This window comes from Parambassis ranga, chromosome 19, assembly GCF_900634625.1.
Source record: "Parambassis ranga chromosome 19, fParRan2.1, whole genome shotgun sequence".
Classification (NCBI taxonomy): Eukaryota; Metazoa; Chordata; class Actinopteri; family Ambassidae; genus Parambassis; species Parambassis ranga.
This window is the reverse complement of record NC_041039.1, coordinates 15,248,869-15,273,225: the sequence shown is the minus strand read 5'-3', so window position 1 is coordinate 15,273,225 and position 24,357 is coordinate 15,248,869. Positions and strand designations below refer to the sequence as shown.

The following is a 24,357-nucleotide window of genomic DNA, read 5'->3' as shown; positions in this document are numbered from 1 at the left end:
AAAAACAGAAAGTTAACTTCACACTCGACAATGTCTCCTCAGGCACTTCAAAGCACCAGAGGGCTGTGCTCTGTTGTCAAACACGTTCAGAAAGCACAAGACCCACATAGCATGCCGTTATCTCCTCCACTGCTGCACTCGAAGCACAGCTGAAGTCACTGAAAGACAGCTTCACACTTAGAGGGCAGGAGTTACATACACAACTCATGGATTTGATATTTCTAAAGGCTGTATTCAAAGCTTATGTTTTAAGAAAAAAAACATAACATTTTAGGATATACCAATTTTAGGTTTTCTGACCAAGAGTTAGACGAGAAGATCAATACCACTGCTATACAGTGGGGATACAGGGGCCAGCTAAGGCCCTCAAACTTACTGACTATGCGTTATCATAAGAAATTGACAAAAACGACAATTCCTTATCTTAATAAGGGGTTATTTGCTGGGTTATTTTTGGGCTCGGAGCACTATCCTCCTAGTGTCTCTGGTGGTTGCCTGGCAACTAGTTTCAACTGGTGTGAATTACCAAGCTCTGAACTGGTAGGAAATTAGACTTCAGAGAAAACCAGGTTAGTTGTTTTTCAGTCTATATGCTAAGCAAAGCCAAAGGCTGCTAACTGTTGCCCCATTTTGTCTTTGCAGACACAAGTCAAACAGAGCAAATAACTTCCCAACATTGTTACACGATGGATGTTATCAAATCACAGCATGTTTAATACTGTTTATGCAGCTAATTTAACAATTACAGCAGAAAAGAATGTCTAGCTTCTTTTGCCTGCAGAGACTTCCTGAGCTGACCCACACTGATGCCAGCTTTGCTCTTAAGATGATTAAGCGAGCACCCATTTTGGTGTTGACAGCAGGCTAGCTGAAATCTCCTGGGTTGGGGGAGAAACCAGGGGGATAAAGAGAATTGCGGGGTATATTCCCACATGAGCTTATAACCTGGCCAGTGGTTTAGACCACAGTGCTCCCCAAGGAGCATCCAACACTGTCCTGTCTCTGAATCCCTGCAAGAAGAGCTATAGCCCCTTCCCAGGAGGTACATCCATCACTTACCTCCAGCAAACTGAAAATATCTAAACAACTGCATTTCCCCTATGAGTACAAATGCAGAAAGGTTAACAACTCAGGCCATTAAATGCAGTCAGCAGTTGCTGAAGCCAGGGGCCGAATTGGCAGTGAAACGAAAATGACCAGTTCCAGTGGCACACAGTCATTATGGGTTACAGATGGACTGGCATTATGGTGTCTGGCTGTCTCAATCGGGGCTCCACTGTAGGCAAACTCGACTGAGATCACCTTGCTAACTACCCACGCACTGCTGTCTGAGCCTGGAAAGTAACTGCTTGAACCCCCACAAAGAATTTCCCCAAACCACATCACAACAGGACCAGAGGAATGACGATGCTCATTCAACATTTTACACACAAACTAACAGAGCAGTGTTCAAATTAAAGGGTGGAAGGTGTCGGTTTCCCAAAAGACGTACCTGAACCACCCTGAAATTTTCTATTAGTGTAAACAGCAAACTCTGTAGTAGCATTATAGCTGACTCATTCTGTTTCAGTGACAGAAATCTGAATTCTAACTGCAATTTTTTCCTTCTAACATTTACTAAAGGGGGGATTCCTTACACTAAATTTCATAATACTGATTTGGTGTCACAGCTTAGAGTTTAGAGGCATGTATTTGAGGTGGACTTATCTGTAATCACTATTCGAGGTCAGTCTCCAAAAATGTGAATGAATCTGTTATTGTGTGTCCTGTATCTGAAGTAACAATCCTCTCTATTGAAATTGCTGCAATCATTTCACAAAAGTCTTGTGAAACATCAGGAAAAAAAAAATTAACAAATTTTTTACACATGTGCACATTCCACCCTTTCTTTATGCAGAGTAGCTGTCACAGCAGGACAGCTCAAGTCTAGAGGCATAATAGACTGTGTCATGGCATTTGTGTTGCACAGATATGAAATGACAAGCTGAGAGGGCCTTCAGATTGCAGGTGTGCTGCGCTACCAAACTTGGTGTTAGTCAAAAGTTTGTCAAAATGTAAAACAGCTTGCTATTTGGAGTATTTGAATGCACACTATAATGAAAAGCACACAACATACCGCTGTAGTTCAAATAATGCAATTACCAGTCTCTAGAGTGGTAAGTGGTAAAATTTCATCTGGTCCTACTATGGAGATAAGCATGTCAGAAGATGCTCAGATTACAAAGGAGAACAATGTCTGCACTGTAGCACAGTCCATGTTTGTGCGTGACACTCTGACTTCCCTTGAGTGTTAGAATAGGACAGAGTATCTGTTTATGGCCTAAATCATGTGCTCTTTGTACATGTGAGCGTGTGTGTGTGGAGCACAGAGTAAGATGATAAACATAAAATGAAAAAGCAAAGGGAAACAAGGAGCAGGACTACATAAAAGTATAAGGACAACTACACCATTCTATGAATACTGTAAGGCATGAAGATTAGATCATTCAAATCATTTGTACAAAGATTGCATCAATCAGATTGTTTGCTAAGCGGATTGGTCAAAAATCATAGACAAAAAAATCTGGTTTCATGCATAAATGAAGTGGTGTCACACCTTGCACAAGCACAAAAAGTAAATTGTTAAACTCAAGTTAACAGAATTTTATGCAGTGGTCCTAGTGACCATTTAAATTATTGCTTTATACATTCACAACAAATAGGGTCGGGTGTTGTGAACCTTAACCCCCCCTTTATTCTAGTCTGTGACCTTTGCTGCATGCCACTCCTTCTCTCTGCTAATATAAAGCTTATAAAATAAATTAAAACAACGTTCTTTTTCTTTATTTTCTTTCTAGCTTTCTTTTGTTATGCCAGGGCCACAGGGATTATGGTGATTTCTGGTTTTAGCTACACATTACTGAACATTTTTTAAACATGTATACAGATATACAGAGAATACAGATTTAGGATAAACAACAGGAGTCAGATTGAGTTGTTTCTAGTGTGTATACTCTGATAGGGATGCACATTGTATAACAGCATTTTATAGCGTTAAAAGACCTTGATATCATACACCTGGTCCTATTTGATATAAACCAATCCAGCACTTTTGAAAGATGCTTACTAAACAACATATAAATCAATGTGCAGAGAATTCATCACCATAGAAACGGCCACATCAAGTTGACAGAAAGTCAATAAAGACATGCCTAACACAAATCTATGCCTTACTGTACGTCCTGTTGAACAAACAGGCAGGTTTGCAATATGCCATACAAGTATTGCAGTTGTTTCTGACCAGAATCACCCTGATCCTCCACGACAAGGTGTGAGACTGGTCAAGTGACAGGGAGGCCAGTCTGCCTCATTCTCCTCCACCTCCCTTCAGAAGGACCACTGAGACACTGTGAGGCTTGGTGACAGGCCTGGTCCTTTCACAATCAATAAAACATGCTCAATTCCCAGTGTAATTACTGGATACAGCACATCCTCCTCCCTTTCTCTTTCTACGCCTGTGTTCATTCCACACAAAGTTGAGGCATTACTCCCTCAACTGCTGGCCTACATAAAAGGTAACATAAAAATGAAAAAGTGCATTTCTGTTGTAGGTTTTACCCGATGAGCAAAAAAACATCCCACTGCGAATCTGTACGTTTAAAAATGAAAAGCATCAACTAAAACAATACAGCTGTATTTTTTTTCAACTAGATAATGCAAAGCAAATGTGTTAAAGAAGCACCTACTATAGCACTGCCGCAAGCGTGCCCCCATGTCTTTGAAGATGATGGACAGCAGCCAAAGTCTTGAGCATAGCCATGACAGTTGCGCTTCCTGTGCAAAGCAGAGTTAGCCCCCGTATCCTACCACAGGCCATGTGGGCAGACAAGACTCAACTTCCTGCCCCTCCACTTCCTGTTATTCAGGACCCTTCTACATGCCCTCTGCGGGGGAGTCAGAGCAAACCGGTGGAGAGGAAGAAAGGGAGGGACCACCTTGGGGACACCCTTCCCCTCTGATTCCTCCTCCTATTACCATCCTGACTGTAATCCCGAGACTAAACAACAACAGTCTCATCTCTTGTGGCTTTGCTCTGTGTGCTCACTGTGTTTACTGTAAGGATCATTACACAGGCAAGACGACGTGCACAAGCCGCTCTTGGACACTCACTTTACAATTAGTAGGCAGAGACCTTTTCTTGTTATTCAAACGCTCTGCCAGTTACATAAGAATGAATCACAGCTTTCACAGCATAAGATAATATACATTTAAAACAACAAGATTATGACACATAATCTACTACATTTTTAAGCATGCAACGGCCTCATGCTGTAATCTGATGTGCATTGATATGAGGATTTTGTGAAAATAATCCACAGCATTGTTCCAACATTCTTCACAGTATCAGCGTCAATGTGTGAAGACTGTGGTGTGGTTTTGATAGCTCCTGGCAGACTGAGGACATAAAGAGACGCAGCCTAAATCCACAGTTTTACCAATTTGCTTCAATAGTGCCTTGACACTGGCGCAGTAGGAAATGAACATCCACCTCTTTGTTCTTGCTTTCATCAGGAGGTGCTGTACCTGTAAATGGGCTGTTGGCCTGAGGGGAGTGGAGGCAAGCCAGTCCTCTCAGACTCTCTCCCTCTTCCCTTTTGTGAGAGTGCGCTTATCTCCCTCTCCAGCAGTGAAAGGCAGGATTGTGGCCCCAGCAGCATCACTAGTGTTAATGTCTCCTGATGCTAATCTGACACACGGCTGATCCCTCAACAAGCACTCTTCTCTATCCCCTCGTTTTTTTTAGCCCTCCCCGTTCTTCCTTTCTTTTTCTCATGATTTCTCTCTTTCTTTGAACTCATGTTATACATTCTCTCACCTCAGTTTCCAAGGCAACTAATGAGATATAATTAATAAGAGCTATCGCAAGGGCATGTGAACAAAAAAGTGAAAAAGAAGGCTTTGAGAAATGTAGACAGAGAGAGAGAGGTGGGGCAGTCTGCAAAACGTGGACGTTCTGCAGCACTTCCCCTTCCTTTGTAAAGCATCGCTTGGGGTGACATTTCTCATACAGGAGACTGATTTGAATTACCTTTCAAGGAAAGGCTATAATACTTATGATAACGACACCCTGTAGGTGTCAAACAGAAATCAAATTCATATAGTTTGTACAAAAGAAAACCCTGCAGGCCCAAATCTTGAGATTATAAAAGTAAGCGCTGAAGATTTATGGCATGTTATATGTAATTAAGCAATATGTTTCTGCTGCATTATTAAATCAGGCAAATGCAATTGCAAAGTAGTTAAGTTATATATCAAAATGCATTGTTCAAAAGGAAACAGTGACCTGCACAGTGGGGACAGTCACAAAGTCAGTAGAGAGTCTGCACCGAAATGGCAGCCAAGCAGACAGCGAGTGGTTAATCTGCCCTGATGACTGAAAGCTCAGTCCAACTCTCCAATGACCCAGCTGTAATCCCACATTGGATCAATGCAAGTTCAAACAATCCTCCATGCTGCTAGCACCTTGCTTGGGCTGGGGGATGGTGCTGTAAGACAGGGACCAGGAGACAGAAAGCTACTTATCACCTCCAAAATGACATCAAAAGGAAAGAAAACCCCACAGGATGAACCTGTTCTCGCCGAGCACGCCACGTTACACAGACGACTAAATGGAAATGATGTCGCTCTTCAGATAAATAACAGACATGTATCCATTCCACAAAATACGAATGACGATGAGTGGATATAACAACCAATAACCGAAGGACATCATATGCTGACAGCCTTACTAGACAGACATCCTCCATCTCACTCTCACAGCACTGTCAGGGGATGAGAGGACTATGCAAGGTGACTTTGACTGAGTGCCTTGGGGTTTCATGAGAAAACGCCATTGACATTACATTAATTTCATGTCTCTTTTTTAACTGACTTAGTGCCACAGAGCCCTGGATAGGAGGAAAAAATGAAACAGGCATTTTACTTCAGCTTCAAGGCACAGACGGTGGGGATCTAGAGGCCAAAAAGACAACAGTGACAAATCGGTGACATGATCTGCTACCAACTTTTCTCCTTATTTTAGGAGTCATTCAACAGACATAGAAGAGTTGTGTAGAAGAGAAGGATGAATGTTAGTCAGAAACTTTCCACTGTACTTCATGTGTGTAGGGCAGATGTTGTCTGTATGAAAGAGCAACAGAAAGATAGGTAGAGAAAGAGAGGAAGGGAGGGAGAGTCAGACAGAAAAAGTGGGGGAGAGAGACGACAGTGTGACTGTGTTAACTATGTGGAAAGATGTAAGGGAAACAAGACTAAAAGAAGCGCCCATCCCACCCCACCTCTGTGGTAGTGTGCGGCAGCGGCGTTGTAACATAATTACTGCTGGGACACTTCTATTCCCAATGATCCATTTGCGTCAGTCAGGTTTTCAAGCCCAGCCAATGAATGGATTCTCAGTTTCTCAAGGATAAAGAGATGACCCTTGCCTAACAGTTATATCCATTTCATGGAGAAAAGCTACTCTCCTCCTCAAGGTAAATCCCTTGATGGATATTTGAGTGAAACTTTTATGAACAAAGAAAATGATGATAACTTCCTTGATGCAAGGGTACTGTACAGTAGGGTGATGAATTATGTCTCATTAAAAATGAATGCGCCTGATGACTGAGAAATCATAGAAGTACAGTACAGTTGCTACAGTATCCCACTAGCTCCAGTTTTCCCTCTTCAGTATCACCATTACATTAAGTTACACTGGTGAAAAGTGGTGGGGGAAAAAAAAAAGATTATTCGATGCATCGCAATTCGCCTCTGGACGATTCTGAATCGATTATTAAATGTTAAAGCATTGCTAATCTAAATTTGAAATAATAACATACACAGAACGAAAAGACGCAACTTTAATGTCACTTAAGGTATACTTAATCTTAACCCTCAATGTGCTGCAAAGATCTGTTATAACACAGATATCCCAATTTCTCCTGATCAATGGCGTCATTGCGTGTTTGTGTATGTATGTATGTAGTAGTGTGAATAATCAAAGTAAGAGCTCTTACCGTTAAACAAGATCTTTAAACAACAAGCAGGTTTTGGGCCATGAGAACAAACCGGACAGAAACCTGAGGACTGTACTGCTGGAGTGAGAGCCCAATCTACATGCAGACTCTGCATGCATGCATAGATTGAAGGTGTCTCACTGCACGCTGTGTTTTTATTGCCTTTTATTATCATCCATTTACCAGCCTCTCTCTTCACTTGATGCCCACAGCCTGCCCCACGAAACACAGACTTATCAAAGTGACTAGTTGCCCATAACTGGTTGTGTGTACACATTACAACCTTTTATGTTGCTTACTGAAATCTGAAAGCAATGTTATTGCTAACGAAGAATTAGATTATATATATTTTTCTATAAAATGCTGTCCTATTTTGGAATAGTGAAATGGCACAGCAGCAGGCCCTGTTTATGTCCATCCCCCTCATTTTTTAGAGTTCCCAGACTGTTAGTGACTGGCACCACAAGATGAGACAATTATAAAATAACCAACCTGACATGATGATTTGCTGCATAAGGCTTCTAGTTCCCTGATGCTGATGGCTGGAGAAGGGGATGCCAAAAGCGACATATACGCTAAAATCAAAACTTCAGCTGCTGTCAGCTGCCCAGTAATCTCTTAACAACCTTGTTACGCCATTGTAAATCTGAATTATACACACAAAAAACAGCTTTTAGGGCTTTTTGCTCTGCTTTCTAATTTTAATTCATTTTTATTGTTTTGACTTGTTTTGTCATTAAACACCTATCTGTTTTTTTTTTTTTTTTTTAAATAACACGCTATTTTTTTTTCCTTTTTGGAAATACAGGATTAGCTTAATGTGGCTTGAATGTAGTGTTTTCTCATGTATGGGTTTAGGGTGTCACAAACAAACTATTCAAACTACAGTATACTTATAGTGGAATAAAGTCAGTCATTGTGACTTGAGAAACTTCTCTATTAGTTTAACCTCATGACCTCAAGAAATAATTTCCAATGCCAGACTACAGTATGTCATGCTATATCTGTAAAATGCAATTGACAGACTAATGGGTAACTACTCGCTTCATATTATCCCTGTTGGTTTAACAAATTATGTCTCAGAGCAAGAGCCCCTCCATCACCAATATTCTTTATGACAGTGTGTCAGTTTAGCAACTCATTGTCTTGACATGGAACAACATCAGTATTCGGCACCCTGTACCGTATGCATGAACACTTCCTATCTCACACTTTGCTCTAACTGATAAAATTGCACATCCGTGTTGGTATTTCTCTGTTCTAATCTTCCTATTTCAGCTTATGTGCAAATGAAATCTAATGCATTCATGTGGTCCAACAGCTTTACAAATTTGCATAGAATTACAGTGTTGCACTGTGGTCTGATGGCATGTGTCCATTTACATGGTTGTATGCCATATTATGGACTTCTCACTAGGGAAAGATAATAATGCCAATCCCATAGGGAGCAGCCGCCCCCCACCTCCTCCTCCTCCTCCCCCCTCCAGGAACCCTGAGAGCTGTGTTAAGTGTCATGGCAGCCTTTTGATGTTGCACAGGCCGCATCTCAGAAATGGTAAACAGCAAAGATGAACTGAGATCTTCCTCCAGGGGGAATTCATGGTGTAAGGATATTAGGAGCGTTATGCATAATGTGTCTCAGCAGCAACGCATTTACCCAATCTTTACATGTCTTTTCTAAACAGTAAGAGCCAAGATTAGATACACAACTTCTAGATATTCAATTCTCCTCCAGTGCCTGATAATCACCGCACAGAATTAACTAAATAAATAGTGAGAGCTGGTAAAAAAACATCAGTTTTAGGTAAACATATATGTAGTCCATATTGTTTAGGAGTACTCTGTGCCTTTAGAGAACGTCTGTTCATAATGGAAAAAAAAAAATTAAAAAGCTCAGAATAAATATTTGATTTTCTCTTCCCATTTTTATCTTCCACTCGATGCCTCTTTCCCACAGTGTTCCATTACATAAAAGGTTTATGCAATCTGAGCAGTGAGGATGGCCATGAGTCATAACAACAGTGAAGGAGGCTAGCTAGCTAAAGTAGCTCTGATTTATGTTCTTACAGTTTTATCCTATAGATTTAGTCATTTAATGCAATTTATACATTTAAACCACTTTTGATGTACAGGGTAGCTAAGAGTGGCTGTAAAAAGTTTCATATATGGCTTAGTAAAATATTTGTCATAGGGTTTTGTGCTATTATGGCTGTATGAGGTCACACAAGTGAAATACTTTTCTAAGACTTTCTGAATTTGCTTTGTCAATGATATGCTTAGCAGTAAATGGCAGCTTCAACTGGACAATCCCTGAAAATGTGCATAAATGTCAGATCACAATTTCTTCATTACTGACTATTCTTGATAAACTGACTTCATGTGTTTCAGGTTGATATGTATTGACATCATTGAAGGGCATTCACTGCGCTAATAATCTAAAGGGTATTTCTGCAGCTACAGCCCACAGTTTCTCCCAAATCAGATGATGTGTGTTAGCTGTCACATGATCACTGTGTGCAAACACTGAAAGAGAGAGAGAAAGGGAGACAGACAGAGAAAGACAGAGAACCCCACAGGCCCCACTGCTGCCACAGCTCGCCTCTCCAGGAATCTATTCTGACTCCTGGAGAGACTTTGGTCCTGAGTCCCAGCCTCTGATAGCCTCTGGTCTTGACTCCCAGGACCAGTGACTGATGATGAATGCACACGCTCTTCAATACCACCGTACACACAGCAAGCACCCCTGGCAGTTGGACCAGCGACAGAGGTTCAGAGGAGGAGGGTAAACAAAATGAAGAACAACACAGTTTGACATGAGTACAGGAAGACAACAGCTCAACAGTGGAAACACAACACTATTTTCACCTAGATCTACAGCCCACAGCACACAGATGGAAAGTGGACTGGGAAAAAGGGAGAGGACAGACGGGCAGACCCACAAACAGTGGGCAGACTCGACACCTCACTCACAATCACAGTCACACTACAGAGAGCTGGGATCTAGAGACTGGAGATACTAAGATTATTCCTGAATGCCCTGGATTCAAAGAGACTAGTTCTAGCTGAATTAAAATATTAAAAATGCAAATATGGCTTGCCAAAGAGCAAAGAAGAAATAGTAAGGTTCTCTCTAGGGTGGCATTTGAACTGTAAATGCCTAGAGATGATATGATGGTTTGTATTTCACTTCCCCTTTCACAGCAAAATGACAATCCTTATCAGCCTTAATCTGCACACAGAACTGTATCTTAGTCTCATTCACCACCATTTGTAAACTGCTGTAACTAAAAAGAACATGTACAAGTTGTTGCAGTGTTCATGCTGCGACAGCTCAGCCCTTACAGCAGAGAGGCAGACAACTTTGAACTCAAAGTCAGAACCCTGCAGTGGGCTGGAGCAGCTTCCAGGGAGCAGAGGGGGCTGGTTCACTTCCCTTTGTAGGGGCTGATGTGTGCTACAGAATAATGGGAGGAATCACATCCACCCCCTCAGTTGGTCCTGGTTCACAAGACTAGCTCACAGACAGACAGAAAAACAAGGATATTGCAGACCGGGCCTCCTTCCTGCGGCTCTTGGGGCCACAGGTCTGGTCAAGCTGCAGGAGGTCCAACTGTTCCTTCAAGCAGCTACTGGATTTCTAGTCAATGGGCTTGATGTATAAGCTGTGACACGATAGTCTCATTGCTGTAATTACACAACCAGTCATTGATAAACACTTCCCCAACTATTATGCTTCTTGCTATCGGGAGGCTAGATTAAATGGTGATAATAAAGGCTGTAACTGATGCCTCAAATAGCCTATTTTAGCACAGTGTAACAACAGAGTAAACCTCTTCATCACACAGAGACTCTGAAGAAAGTTTACTTTGCACACAATCCAATTGTTTGTCTGTTGATGATGCTTCTCCTTAATCGACTCTATATAAAGCCTGAGACATTAAATCTCCAGCGAGAGACGCTTTTTAAGATCTACAGTAGAACATCAGGAATTCAATACAGTGGGGTATATTAGCAATCAGGGGAGATCTTTTGATCTAGTAAATTATATTATAATATATTCCTTTGATTTATGTTTTTTTTCCAAGTCTCATTAAAATGCAGTTAAAATGCAACTCAGCAAAGAGATGTCTTTCTTAACTTCAGTTTTGCTTTACACATGATTCAACTTAATAATATCACTGCGATATTGTGTAGCGATGTTGTTCACTAATATCAGAGTATTTACTTACAAACTATAAAAAATAATGACTAACCAAACCACAGAACACACACATTCGGGTTGTTAAGTCCTATAAGTATGGACCACTCACTTTAGAGATGACACACAGTGCGACTCTGTGGTTTTTGTTTCTTACAGAAAGCCAAAGAAAGAGGAGGACGCAGCTTAAAGGTGCAAAATGACTTGTCAAAGTCGTCCCCTTTGCTCCACCGCATGCTTCCACAGTGAAACCACAGTGAAACATGCATGTGCCATTCTTTCACTTACAGACAGTAGCCCATTAACTCAACGAGGGACCGAGAAATTCTGCTTGTTGATTAACAAGCCAGGGATGAGAAAAAAACTCTACAGTGGCCCTATGTTTGTATAGACTATATGTGGAGCGAAACACACACTCCGGGATCATAGCAGTGAAAGCAGGGTGACAGCAGATTTAGAGTGTGACTCTGTTTGAGGATCTTCCCGCAGAGACTCCTGTGTGGTCCAGGTTGAAGAGGTGAAGAGACCTCCAGCCAGGCCTGGTTTGAAAGAGCGGAGGAGACAGGAAAAGACGGCGCGGCCTTAAGCTGCTCTGTCCTGCTCAGCAGCACATGTGCTGAGTGAGCCAAACACGGTGGCTTACCACCAGAGGTCTCAGTCAAGGGCAGGACAGTTGAAAGGTCATTACTAGCTGCCTTGCTATACAAACAGTACCTCTGCAAGCAATACTTTCACCCTCTGAGTTTACATCAGGCAGTTAAAGGACCTGAACGATTTACAGGAGATTATAAGCAAAGTTTCTTGCTGCCCGTATGGTGTGTCAGAGAAGTTAATGCTGTCAGTCTTTCACACTCATCAGAAGGCTGTAGATCACAAACATGATGTCTCATATGATCTAATACAAAGTGAACATCTCCATGCAATAAGAATCCACTGTAAAGCACAGGAACGCGAATGACCTAATTAGCATTAACTAAACCTATATGAGAAAATATGGCCTGAAAACTGCTAAAAGCTGAAGTCAGATTTCTTTGCTTTGGTGCACAACTGAAATAAAGCATATTCATATTAATATATTAATAGGTAAGCTATTTATTTACTTTAAAAAAGCGAGTCTTTTTTTTATTCCACAGAGAACAGTCTACAGTTAACTGCGGTCTAAAACATTATCTGCCAGGCTCAAGATTCTGCATCCAAGCTCCAGGTCTCACAAGGGAGCGCTGGAATCTCCATATTGATGATGGAGCTCCAATAAACAATGAATCATGTTACTAAGATGCTTTGGTTAGACAAACATTAAGTTGACTATGCACTCTACACTATACACCATACAAAGAAAAAGATGTCCTTGTCCCATGAGTTGTCAGAGAACACAAACTGTGATGATTCAGTATGGAAACTTTCACCAACCAACACAATTTAACTGCACAGCACGCAAATAATGTTTACTGTTTACAAAATATCAAGCCATAGGATTTCAAAATCACTTTTCAGTTATACATAATCACATCCTAATACTGTAACATCTAAAATGTTCATACTAAACGTGCAATATGAAAAAACATCTCAGCTTACCAAACAATCCGAGTGATACTATCGCCTTTATTGGACCAAAAATGTTCTGCTTCTGTCTTATTTTTTATTCAACGCATCCTTGGCTTTCAGCTCTGTGGTGTTTTGTCCTCCTTGGGAGAAAAAAATGTCCTGGGAGGAGGAGAGTGAAGTAGAAAGACTTTCACTCAGTGATTCAGAGGCATCGTGTAAACGCCAGCATTCTCTTTCTGACAACCAGCGTTAATTGCAGATCCGACTCGCCCACACACTCCACATTTCTCCTGGAAGGAGAAGCTGAGACGCTGAGATTGAAGTGGGATGAGGAGTGCAGTAAAAGATGCTGCAGCTGCCCATTCCTCGCACCATCACCACCTCTCATTTCTCCCTTTCTACTAAGAACTTGTGCTAAGACGTTAACGTGCACTTAGGCATGTACACAAAACACAACAAATAACAAGGCTAAAACATTTAATAAACAGTAGTAGTCATTGTGGAATATCAGCCATCTACCATGCAATCCTACCCTTAATTAAATCTAATCATCATATTATCAATGCTCCCTGTGTGTTTGTGTAATGGCAGAGGTGGAACATTTGGAGTCTCTTCAAGGTTAGAGCAACAGTTCATGGCATGCATGAGAAAGCCATAAACGATCTGCACCTCCATATTCATTCTTTTGACTAATATGAGACATAAAACAATATTCATTTCAGCGCCATGGAAGAATCCTTCATCCACACACACACATTACACATAAGAGCTCACGTGATGTGGATCATGAGCAACAAGGCCCATTACTGGCGAGGCCTGGGGCAGCACAGAAGCTAATGACTGCAGATTGGAGGGTGCTTTAATGCTTTGCTTTAGAAATCACTGGCAACCAGCTGGGATGGTAGCATGCATGCCGTCAGAACAGCAGCAACGTAAAGAGGATGTTGAAAAATACAAGTGTGTTTTGATGTTGCTGCAACCCCTATTGCTGAAGAATTACAATAAAAGGAGTCAATGGTTCGACCTGACAAGTGAGGAATATATTAAAGGAAGAAAAACTGCACCTTTTAAGGATGCTGGTACTTAACTTTCCCCATACAAAAACGCAAAACATATCAGGAAAAACAAATATTTTTACTCACACTAATTAGCTCATAAACTAAGAGGTGAACAATTGCAGTGTTTTCTGTTCCAGCTGAATAAAAACTCCTCTTTCTGTGCAACATTAATGAGCTGGGGTGTAGACATACGCTTGAAACATTTGAGAAGGTCAGGTTACTGTTGGCCAGAGGTTAAGGTCATCAGAGTGCCAGAGATTCAACCAGCAAAGATCCTCTCCACACAAAACCTGCTTCCAAACAACCTATAAAAGCTCAGCTTAAATATAGTAGCTCTCATTTAATTGATGAAGTAAAGTAGAATTTATTCATTACCATAAAAAATATCTTTGCAAAGTAAAATTGACACATGCGCAGAAGAAAACTAGGGTTTGATGTTTTTTAGAAGTTGAAAACATACAATTATTTGCTTCTCTCACCATGATGCTGTCACAGTGTGAGCCGATGGCTCAGCGCTGTTATTACACGCACATTGATTACTATTTTGTCCAAACGATGCGCCTGTTCAACAAAGTGCAGCTCAACTCTTATCTTAACTCGCTTAAGACTCTAACGGGAGTCTTTAAAAACAACTATCAGCATATGACAGCAGCAGTAATGGAAGTTATTACCGGCGTGTTTTTGAATCTTGTAAAAAAAAAAAAAAACTTTTCTCACATTTGACAAGATATCAACAGCGCGCGCGCGCCTCGCGGCATCTTTTTGTTGTTGTTTTTAAGCTGACACTTTAACAGAAAGCTGGCTAATGATTTAAAGTTATTGATTTGAAATGAAGCCACACGACTTTCAACGCTGTGTGTACAGCCTCAAACGACGTTAAGAAAACAAGACAGATAGACGTCTCCTATAATGTCTCCCAAATCCACTCTACGTCTCCCTCTTGCGCTTTTCTACTCTCACTCTCTGTAGCTCCAGTATCGCTGCCATACTCCGTAACATTGTTTCTATTTCCGTTACTCACCTTTACTCCCAAGTCAGTCGCTGTATATAGACACTCTATATCAGTGGCTCCGGTGGATAAACGTAATTTCAGTTCACATTTACACGCTGACTGCTATTTTAGGGGGAGCTGACAAACTCAGAAAAGCCAGTCTCCCTCTTGTCAGTGAGGCTCCTCCCCTTTATCTGACGAGCTGCCTCTCCCTCTCTCTCTCTCTCTCTCTCTCTCTCTCTCTCTCCCTCCCTCCCTCTCTCCCACATACACACACACACACATAGTCAAAACATACTGTAATATTTTACATTTTAAACACGTAAAATAACGTTTTATCCATCGAATTCATATGATAGTCACTCATTCATAAAACAAAAACTAATGGAAACTTCATCTAAAAGGCAACTGAGAAGCTGATAAGTGACGTGACACGCTGTTTTCTTTGGTTTTGGACTCAGCTTCGGCACATTACTACATTTGACGTAGTATCTCTAAGACAACAGCAATGGAATTCGGTGTTAAAGGGCATTCCCGCCGACCAATGGGAATCTGCAGCGTCTGTTGAGCGGCCAATCAGAGCAGGAGGGCGGGACCTGTGTGACTCGAATGTCACGTGTATGTGCAGGACCAGAGGAGGTGTGGTTTCTTAGTGGCATTTGGAGGCAGGTGCTACAGAAAAGCAGCACAGTTAGTTCTCCTGCTTCTGTGCGTTTCATTTTTAAACAGGTGACTAACTCAGACTTAATACTGAAGTACAAGAAGCCTACTTTATTCAAGTGTTTCCTCCAATTCTTTCCATTTGTTGATACTTGTCCACTCTACCAGAAGGAGATATATAACTGGCTTCTTTCTTTCTAATCCTCATTTATCAAATGTATGCTTTCAAACTTTCATAGTTATATTCTGTTATTAAAGGAGAACACACTGTAAAAAAATGACATAATGATGCCAAGCTGTGGAATATGTTTATCTTAACTGCTTTGATTTTAAACGAACAAACTGCAAAGTCAATCCACTCCACCTAAAGATACTAATACATTCACAACACACCAGTAGTTAAATGACTGAACTGACCAAAGATCCATCATTCTCTGAACTCCCAAAGTGTTGGAGTTGGATGTAGTCCAATTCAAAGTTAAGGTAGCAGACTCTGGAGAGCGGGATGAATGCAAGAACCCGATGACTACTTTTTGTTTTTAGCCTAGCATGGGCCCCTGGCCCCTTACAGCGTATACACCACTGGTAATTTCATGTCACATTTATTAATGACTACTGTTTTAAGGGGCAACGACTGATTGCCTCAAGGTCTGTGTTTACATTAGAAAACACTTTCTATCTGGGTAGCACTGCTCATGTTTAAATAAGTGCAGGCTAGAAACTCACTGTGTCAATTTGTACAGTCAGGGGCCAGCTGATTAGCACGGTAACTTACTAGCATATTTCTTTGCATCATGTTACATGCAGCTTGAGAATTAAAAACCTACAACCAACGTCTTTGGTCTTTCCTATAAAGCATTCATTTATTGGGTGATTTGAGTCATGAATGACAACACTGATAATTACTTGAAATTTCACGGAAGCAGAAATACCACAGCAAAGTATTGTTACCTAAAAAATGCTCTTCAAATGCTACTTTCTCAATGTCTTTTGTTCGAACAGCATCAGTATACACAACAGCATGGCTGAGGGCCAAACTAAGAGGACAAATGCAGCATTTAAATCCTGAAATAATAGTCAAATGTTATGTTACCTTGTAGCTTTTAACACACCAGCAGAGACTATATGGTCAATTTGCTCACTGTATTCCCTGCTGGTTGAAGCTAAATTAGTGTTTGCAATATGTCAATTCTAAATGACTGAATAAACTGAATAAATAAAAGGGCATGCTATTGTCTTCTTATTAACCACAGTTATGCGTAATTTATGCTGTCCTCCCAGCTGCTGCCACATTCTCATACATACACACGTAACACTGTTTATGGGGCCATTACATTACAGGGAATTTAGTTGTTTGTGAGACAATTAATGGGTATAAATGTGTTTTTTTCAAATGTGTTATATAAGTCACACATATTGGCAAAAACAAAAAGATTCTTTTATAATAGAAACTGGACCTGCATTCCCTGACCTGGCCCTTCATGCAGTCAGATTTATCTACATGTCCAAAAGCATCTGCAGACTGTCTGTGACATGTGCATCAAGCTGGCTTTCTAAAAACTCAGCACTCGCTCGCTCACCTGCTTTTGTTTCCTACAGTTCAGGACATTGTGAAAGCTGCAGCACCATCATCTGAATGTATTTTTCCAAAAACAAAATGTGTAAATTGTTGTGATAAACCATGAAATATATACTGATTGCTGTTTGATCAGCTCACACTTGTGTTCTGCAGAGTAAAGGTATCCAGCTGTTTTCTTAATCAGCAAAGCTTCTGCTGTGTGTCGGTTCTTTATGAGTTTCTGATACCAGGTGACAGCGGTGTGAATCCAAGATGCGCTCAGTATCTCCTGAGCAGCACTTCTCCCATCTTCCCAAAGTGACAACAATAACCAAAAACAGCAATGCAGGCAAAAATACAATAAACTTCAAGTTGGTCATTACATCAGATTATTAAGTTCCAATAGACACAGCCGTCAGCATCACATTGTGTGTGAAGAGTCTTAGCCGTTTGTGACATCCATGTCTCACCTTTTATCCAAACGCCTTCACTGCTGTTCCAATCTCCACCTTTCCTCCTGCACGTATTGACTTCCTTTATCTCTTCCTTTTGGTTCTGTCTACGACTCTTTGTCTTCTTTCTGTTTCTCTTTGTGTCACTCTGCCCATTGATTCACCTCAAAGCCAGACCAGCTGGCTTTGGATGCTTCCCTGCGAGCCCTAAGAGGCCCGTCTTCACACCCTCTTCTTCCTCTTCTTGTCCCTTGGTCTCTCTGCCGGCAGAGAGAGCAAGGGGGGGGGGGGCACTAGTTTGAAGGGTAGGACCCCAGATGGACATAGACATGTCGGGCATGCGTTATGTGATGGGGCTTGGCTTAGGGCTCATTGACCCAGCCACAGCTGTCAGTCATAACTTCACAAGGTGTTAAGCATTTTTCCCTCTTCTCTCCAAAGGCTCTCCAAACATCCTACAACACAGTGAACACACAAGTTTTACATGTAGTCTAGTTCAGAAGCTTAGAAAATGCACATTGATACCTTTTTAACTTTATTCAGCAAACACATTCAGTGCTTTGTTTTTTTAAACAAAAGGGAAATCTTGCATGTATGACATAGACTGTATTTCAACCAGTTGCATGGACGTGCCAAATAATGGTCTGTTCCAACAGGGCTTTGATGCCGACAGCTGGCATTTCCAGCATTGCACCAGACCACAAATAGACCCAGACAACCCCCCTGCACCCCCCAATTAAAAAATGCATGTGGTAAGCTTTATTAGAATACTCTAGTCAAGTTTGATCTACAGTATGATTGTGGGGGGAAAGAAATAGATGTTTATTTTGTAAATGAGAAAAGCACAAACAGAGTCACACAGCAATCTGACCAGCGAGTTCTGAAATAACATTTCATTATCTGAGGCTCATTAAAGCAACCTTTCTGAAAAGCCTTCAACAATCCCCGGTCCTTCAGTCGCTGCACACAGCACATTCAGTCATGGGACAAACACTGCCAACAAATGCCATACTGACTTTTCAGATAACAACCTTTGAATATAAAGTTACACATTACACACGCTGCACTGAAATATCTTGCATAAGCACCACTGAAAATCCCAAAAATATTTAGAAAAATTCCAATAGATTTAATTAATGCTTCACAGCACTACTTCCAAAATGATTGTAATCATAAAAGTCTTCTTACAAAGTCATCTCTGACTCAACTGCAGCAACGTGTTAGATAATCAGGATCAGGATCTAAAAATACTCTGTGTCTCACAGTCTGAAAGTCTTCTCTCATTACCCAATGTAATTAAAAGTACCTAAAACATTCCATCTCCAAATAGCACACAACTGTTAATGTGAAGAAGTGACACTTGAAATGAAAAACCTCAAGACGCAAGTTTGCTGAGGAAGGTAGAGTGGACGGAGCTCCGGTGAATGTGGGTCAGTTATGGTACAGTCAGATATCCAGTTTAGTGTATTTGCGGATTTAATGACAGGTATAACTTTGCTCAGAGATCTGTGATGTTTTCTGGGTTTTTTTTCTCACTTCTATGCAACTTTGACACTCTGCAGTAGGTTTTTCTGAGCGCCTGTGCTCTTCCTGAGGCAGAGAACGACGGCACACAAAAGGTCTTTATGATGAGCTGATGATCCCTCTTGAGATTATCAGTCTCTTGGGTTTCTTAATGTATTCGTCTCTGTTTATCACACTACTGAATGCTTATCAACTACGAGGGAGAGTTGCCTAAACATCCATCCTATCTTGTTGGCTTGAAGGATTCCTTTCTTTTCTTTTCTTTTTTTATTTCCAGAAGATGTACAAAGATCCTGATAATAACACAAGTTCTTTCATTATCTGTAAGCCTATAGCCCATTTATAAAATGTAGTCCACACTGTATGAAGCTTATCAAAAATTTAACAAGGTCAGAAATTAAATTGCTCTTACCATTAGTCATTTTGTCCCTAATTTCGAGTATTGTTTAATTAATCACATGGAATGACTCAAATAACTCACAGTGTCATATGTTGCTGGGTGATATTAGTATAAGTAACACAAACATAAAGTAAACAGAAGAAAACACTTCTTTTTCCAGAGCTAAACGATGTGAGGAAACATTTAAATGCATCGAAATGCTCATTTCCTTTGTAGGCATATAACTGTTGGCTAATTTCACAGATTTTTCTGACTTGATGATTGCATCATAAGCAAAAGGAACGTGTGTAAGCGTGTCTGTGTACGTGTGAGTTTCTGACATTGCCAAAGCCGGCGAGCAGGTGCCATCACTTCTCATTCCCACCATTTACAGTGAAGAGACATGTTGAGGACGAGCTGGATCAAGGAAGGCTGCGAAAGGGAGTGTGTGGGAGAAACTAATCTAATTTCTGCCTATCCGCCAGTTCTCTTTGGCATTTTAGCTACGATTACACATCAAACTAACACTACTGTAATTCAGTTTGTCACACTGTATAGAACGAAGGCTAAAGATATCTGCGTCTGTCACTGTAGGCAACACTTCAGAAGAAGAAGGCAGAGTTCTCCAAATGCTTTATTTTTTCAATTATACCTTTATAACTGATAATTAAATATTAAGTACTTGAAATATATTGTTGGGCTTGAAACAACTTAGAACTTGTTTTTTTTTATTTTGTTGTTTTGCTGCTATGTGGTGCCTTGTGCTGCCTTTCAGCAACACAATTGCATTTTTCCCCTCACAATGCTTCATTACTGCACTGCTGATTTCCAAAAAACCAACCCTATCATGCAATTGTAGGTACTAGGTGCCCAATTCTCACTAAGCATTATGACTAACACCAGGCATAGAGCCGCTATCCAACTCTAATCCACAAGAGATAATTTGGTATTCATGTTTTAGAAATGTGCTTGAGAAAAATCCCTAAATCTTTTTGGCAAGTGCAGTCGAGAAAAGTCGTGCAAGCATGTCATCCACCGTGAAAAAGGCAGCAGAATGGTTAAGTAAGAGCGAGGCTTTGTCTGCTGCATTCAGCCCGAGAGACACTGCCATCATCAGCTTTCTTTGTTGCAGACTTTGTCTTTCCAGTATTTTACTGGTTTCTCAAAGGTAAATAGAGGCTTGACTCAGTGGGACACATGCAGTTTTCCTACAACAGGTAATAAATTTGCGTGTCAGGCCTGCGCGTCACAGATTAAACATGCTTTGTTTAGGATGATTTATGAGCGCCACGTCGTGCTGGGTGCACTTGGCTGTGAGGAGCCGAGGGTTTGATGGTGGTGAGGGGGTAGCAGGTGGGGCGGTGGGTTGGTGAGTGTCAGATTTGTCTTACAGGAAGACTGATCTGTAGCTGCTCCGAGGGTGCCCACTGCAACACACACCTCTGTCATTAATCACACACAGCCTTAGAGCACAGAGTGCTTTGTCTTCTACTCCTTCTCACACCAGCGCTGCAAGCTGTCACCATCCTGAGAAAAGCTTACTTCCGAACAACTATCAAGAACTAAGACTCTGAAACTACGGAATATTTGTGTGTTCTCACAGATATAAAGTTGCAACAGTAAAACAGGACCTTTTCCTCATTATCCTCACAGTAGGACAGCATGTTGCATGCCAGCATAGAAGAGCGTAAAACCTAAACAGAGCTATTCTTGTACTCGTCCCCCTGTGGAGAAGGTTACCTGGATATACAGGATTAAGATCATTCACTGTCCTTACAGAGAAACAGCTGATTCAGCAGGTAGCACAGCTAAAAGCATGTTGACTTATAATCCAAATACAGCTGACTGCTGATGCCCCACTTTCTACTGATCGCACACGCTCTCTCCCTCCATTCTCAGGCTGAATTTAAGGTAATTAATCACAGCAGGAGTAAATCCAGGATCGTCTCTGAGAGTTGATTTTTTTTTTGACTTTGCAGTTGAACACTAAAAAACATAGCCTACATTACTTTACACTGTATTCATCTGGAAGATTCTGCTAAAAAATGTGGTAAACGGAGCATGTGGACGTGATGAAAACTGCACTTCCTGTCATGGCCATGTGCATGTTAGACAGGTTTAGGCAGCTGATACAAAACTACTTTTGGTCTCAACAGAAAATTGCCACTTTTGTGACAACTGTACATATTATATTATGGGTTATGAGTAGTTAAGTGCATGGGATGCTTTGAGCAACAGACAGGTCTCATACACAGTAACCTCAGGTCCACTCCCGCTGTAAGACGTAAGCACTGCCACGATGGCCTGAGCCTCCATACTTCTCTTAAACTGCTTGTTACAAATCTATAGGTGCAACACATACTTTCTCACTGAGACATTCTCTACTGTTTTGTTGTCTCTGCTCTCGTGTCTGACACAAAAACTAATCTAACTTCTTTAAGTCTTATATATTGTCTCAACAATGTGTGATACGGTGGCAGGAAGAAAAAGTTGTTTATACACAGGGAGAGGTGAAAAAAAATCCAGCACACATAAAAGATGAAAACTTGTCGAAGCCTGCATAAAAGTAAATGAGCCTTGACCTGCATGCTCTTGCAGTTTGTTCAACAAAGGTGATGAAATTAAAAGAGCACAAACACTAGAATGGTAAAGGCATATAAGGCAGATGGAAAAGTCTATTCATGAGGAGCACTCAAAGCTTTGAGCAACTCAAGGGTTAAAGCAGGGCATACTGCATGTAGCATGAAGCCTCTGTGCATTTTGAGGTAAAACTAGTGAAAAAGACATGTTTTCTCTGTGTTGAAATACAGGCTAAAAAATTTGCCATCTACCCTGAGCATCTCATAAACAGTTAATTTCTGAATGTGACCCTCGGTGGTCAGGAAGGGGAATAACGATCTGTCAAAATAGAGCTTGGGGTCCACAAAGCATGCTTTCAGTGTGGAAGTCCAGATATGTGAAGTATATAATTGCATGCACTGTTTAACATTTATTACATTCAGTACACCATTGCGGTTTGTTTATTCGTAACATACCAGGCAAACACAGTTAATGTGCCTAAGCAAATATTTGCAGCACTATATCAAATTCAGCTACCAAATTAAGGATATCAGAGAGGCCAAATAGGGTCGCGTGTGAAATAACAGAGTTGTTAGGCCGTGCACTGTTCCGCACACACAGATTGCCCTATCACACGAGTGGCTGAAGTGTTTGCACACAGAGCTTTGCCGCCTGCGGGCTTATATATCACACTGTGCCTTATTAAGAGCTTTTACAAAATCTGGCTTTCACTATAGCCCCCTTTAGTCACCGCTCTGAGGGCAGCAGTCTCCAGGACTTCAGTTTGTACACAGCCATCCGACTAAATGCTTAGTCCTCCTAAACAGATTGTACATGTGCATGATAGATAAAAAGGCGAGAATGGAGATATCATAACTGTGCTGTATAAACTCACAGCCAAATCGGTTTAAAGTGATATCCTTCTCCCTGTAAGTGCTGCAAGAGATCAGACACATTCATTCTTTATTGGATGTCATGCCTTGATGTGATTCAATTTTTATTTTTCAGCATTTTAAAACTGCCCATTTTGATGTGCATATTATTCCAATAAAATTCATAAAGTGACCCATATTGAAATCATATTTGCCCTTTCAAAACATCATATGTAACCAGACTGTACAGTAACAAGTTCTGATAACCATGAAGACAGCGTGGTAATAGTCTCATGCTACAAGTTCAACAGTCACACAGACAATCCATTTACGTTTATGCAAAAGTAATGAGCAATGACCACTGACCCATAAATTAATTATCTCCAGCTGCACGCTGACCCACTGAAATGACTTCACTGTAATCGTTGAAAGTTATGATGTATTCTGGGTGTTGCCTGACTGTGTCCTATTCCTACAGTCACCAAAATAGAGGACTCCATTTTATTATAGTATGCTGGGAATTCCCCACCATTTCCTCATGCTCTTGACCTCCCACCCTCCATTGTGTGTGCAAGGAGAAGGTCTGAGGCCGGAGCAGACTGCGCAGCTCTGCCAGGCTGACAGATCGGCTCGTCGTGCCCTCTGCTGCTCCGTCTGCACTGCGGCTCCATTGTTCTGCCCTCTCAGGTCGAGCCCCAGGGCAACTCCTCACCATTGTCTATGACAGACCTGCAACCTGATACCATGGCAGCAGGCGCCCGCCCTCTTCCCTGTGGAACATTGATGCCTTATGCATACATGTTGTTGAGCTTTTACATTAATTTTTCTCATAGAAAAAGATTTGCAGAAGTTTTGTGGACTACAAAGGTGACTTGTTATCATTTTTGCTGTTACTGTGCTATGCTTACAGATAGGGCTAGGTATTGTGAAGGACAACACAAAATGATAAGCACATTGATAAATGGGTCACAATACGATTGGTACCTCGATGCGGTGCAGTATGCTAAGATGTAATCTGTTACCAATATTGATACTAATATGCTCTATTTAAAATCTCAGAGAAAGAGCTTAAAATATGACGTGCTATGGTCTACTTAGGTAATCTAATAATGGATTTATATTTATTTATAATTTATTATTAGATTAGATGAATAGTTATGTAAGGTTGTTGTATGCTATCAAGTTGCCAGATAATTAGCATCTTCTCGATAAAAAAAAATAATGCTGGCCTAGCAACAGGTGATAGATGGCGCAGTAACATACATAACCAACAAATGCCGCAATGCGCCCTTATTTTAGTGTCTAAGCATGCGTGAATGTGGCAGAATTCTTTTTTTTGGGGGGACGTATAAGGCGAGGGGCATTTGTTGTTAAGGCGGCCGCACTACAACTATAAAGCACTACGCGAAACCCTGTCTTTCCTATAGAACAGGTCTATACCTTATTTATTAAACAAACTAAACAGTTATTGATCCTATTTACACGACGACATGTCATTTCTGTCTCTACATGGTCGCATGTTTACAA

At 41.0% G+C, this 24,357-nt stretch overlaps 1 protein-coding gene across 7 annotated transcripts in view; it reads right to left on the bottom strand.

The window, feature by feature from the left end:
• The window catches only part of mef2aa (myocyte enhancer factor 2aa), a 78,384-nt gene that overhangs the window by 36,308 nt on the left and 17,719 nt on the right, over window positions 1-24,357 (bottom strand). For 6 of the 7 annotated variants that reach the window (XM_028430710.1, XM_028430712.1, XM_028430714.1 and 3 more), the window contains exon 1: window positions 14,857-15,015. The gene's annotated coding sequence lies outside the window, so the exon portion shown is untranslated. Of the gene's footprint in view, window positions 1-14,856; window positions 15,016-17,514; window positions 17,952-24,357 lie in introns of those variants that run through there. The other variant, XM_028430711.1, reaches the window with a different exon arrangement.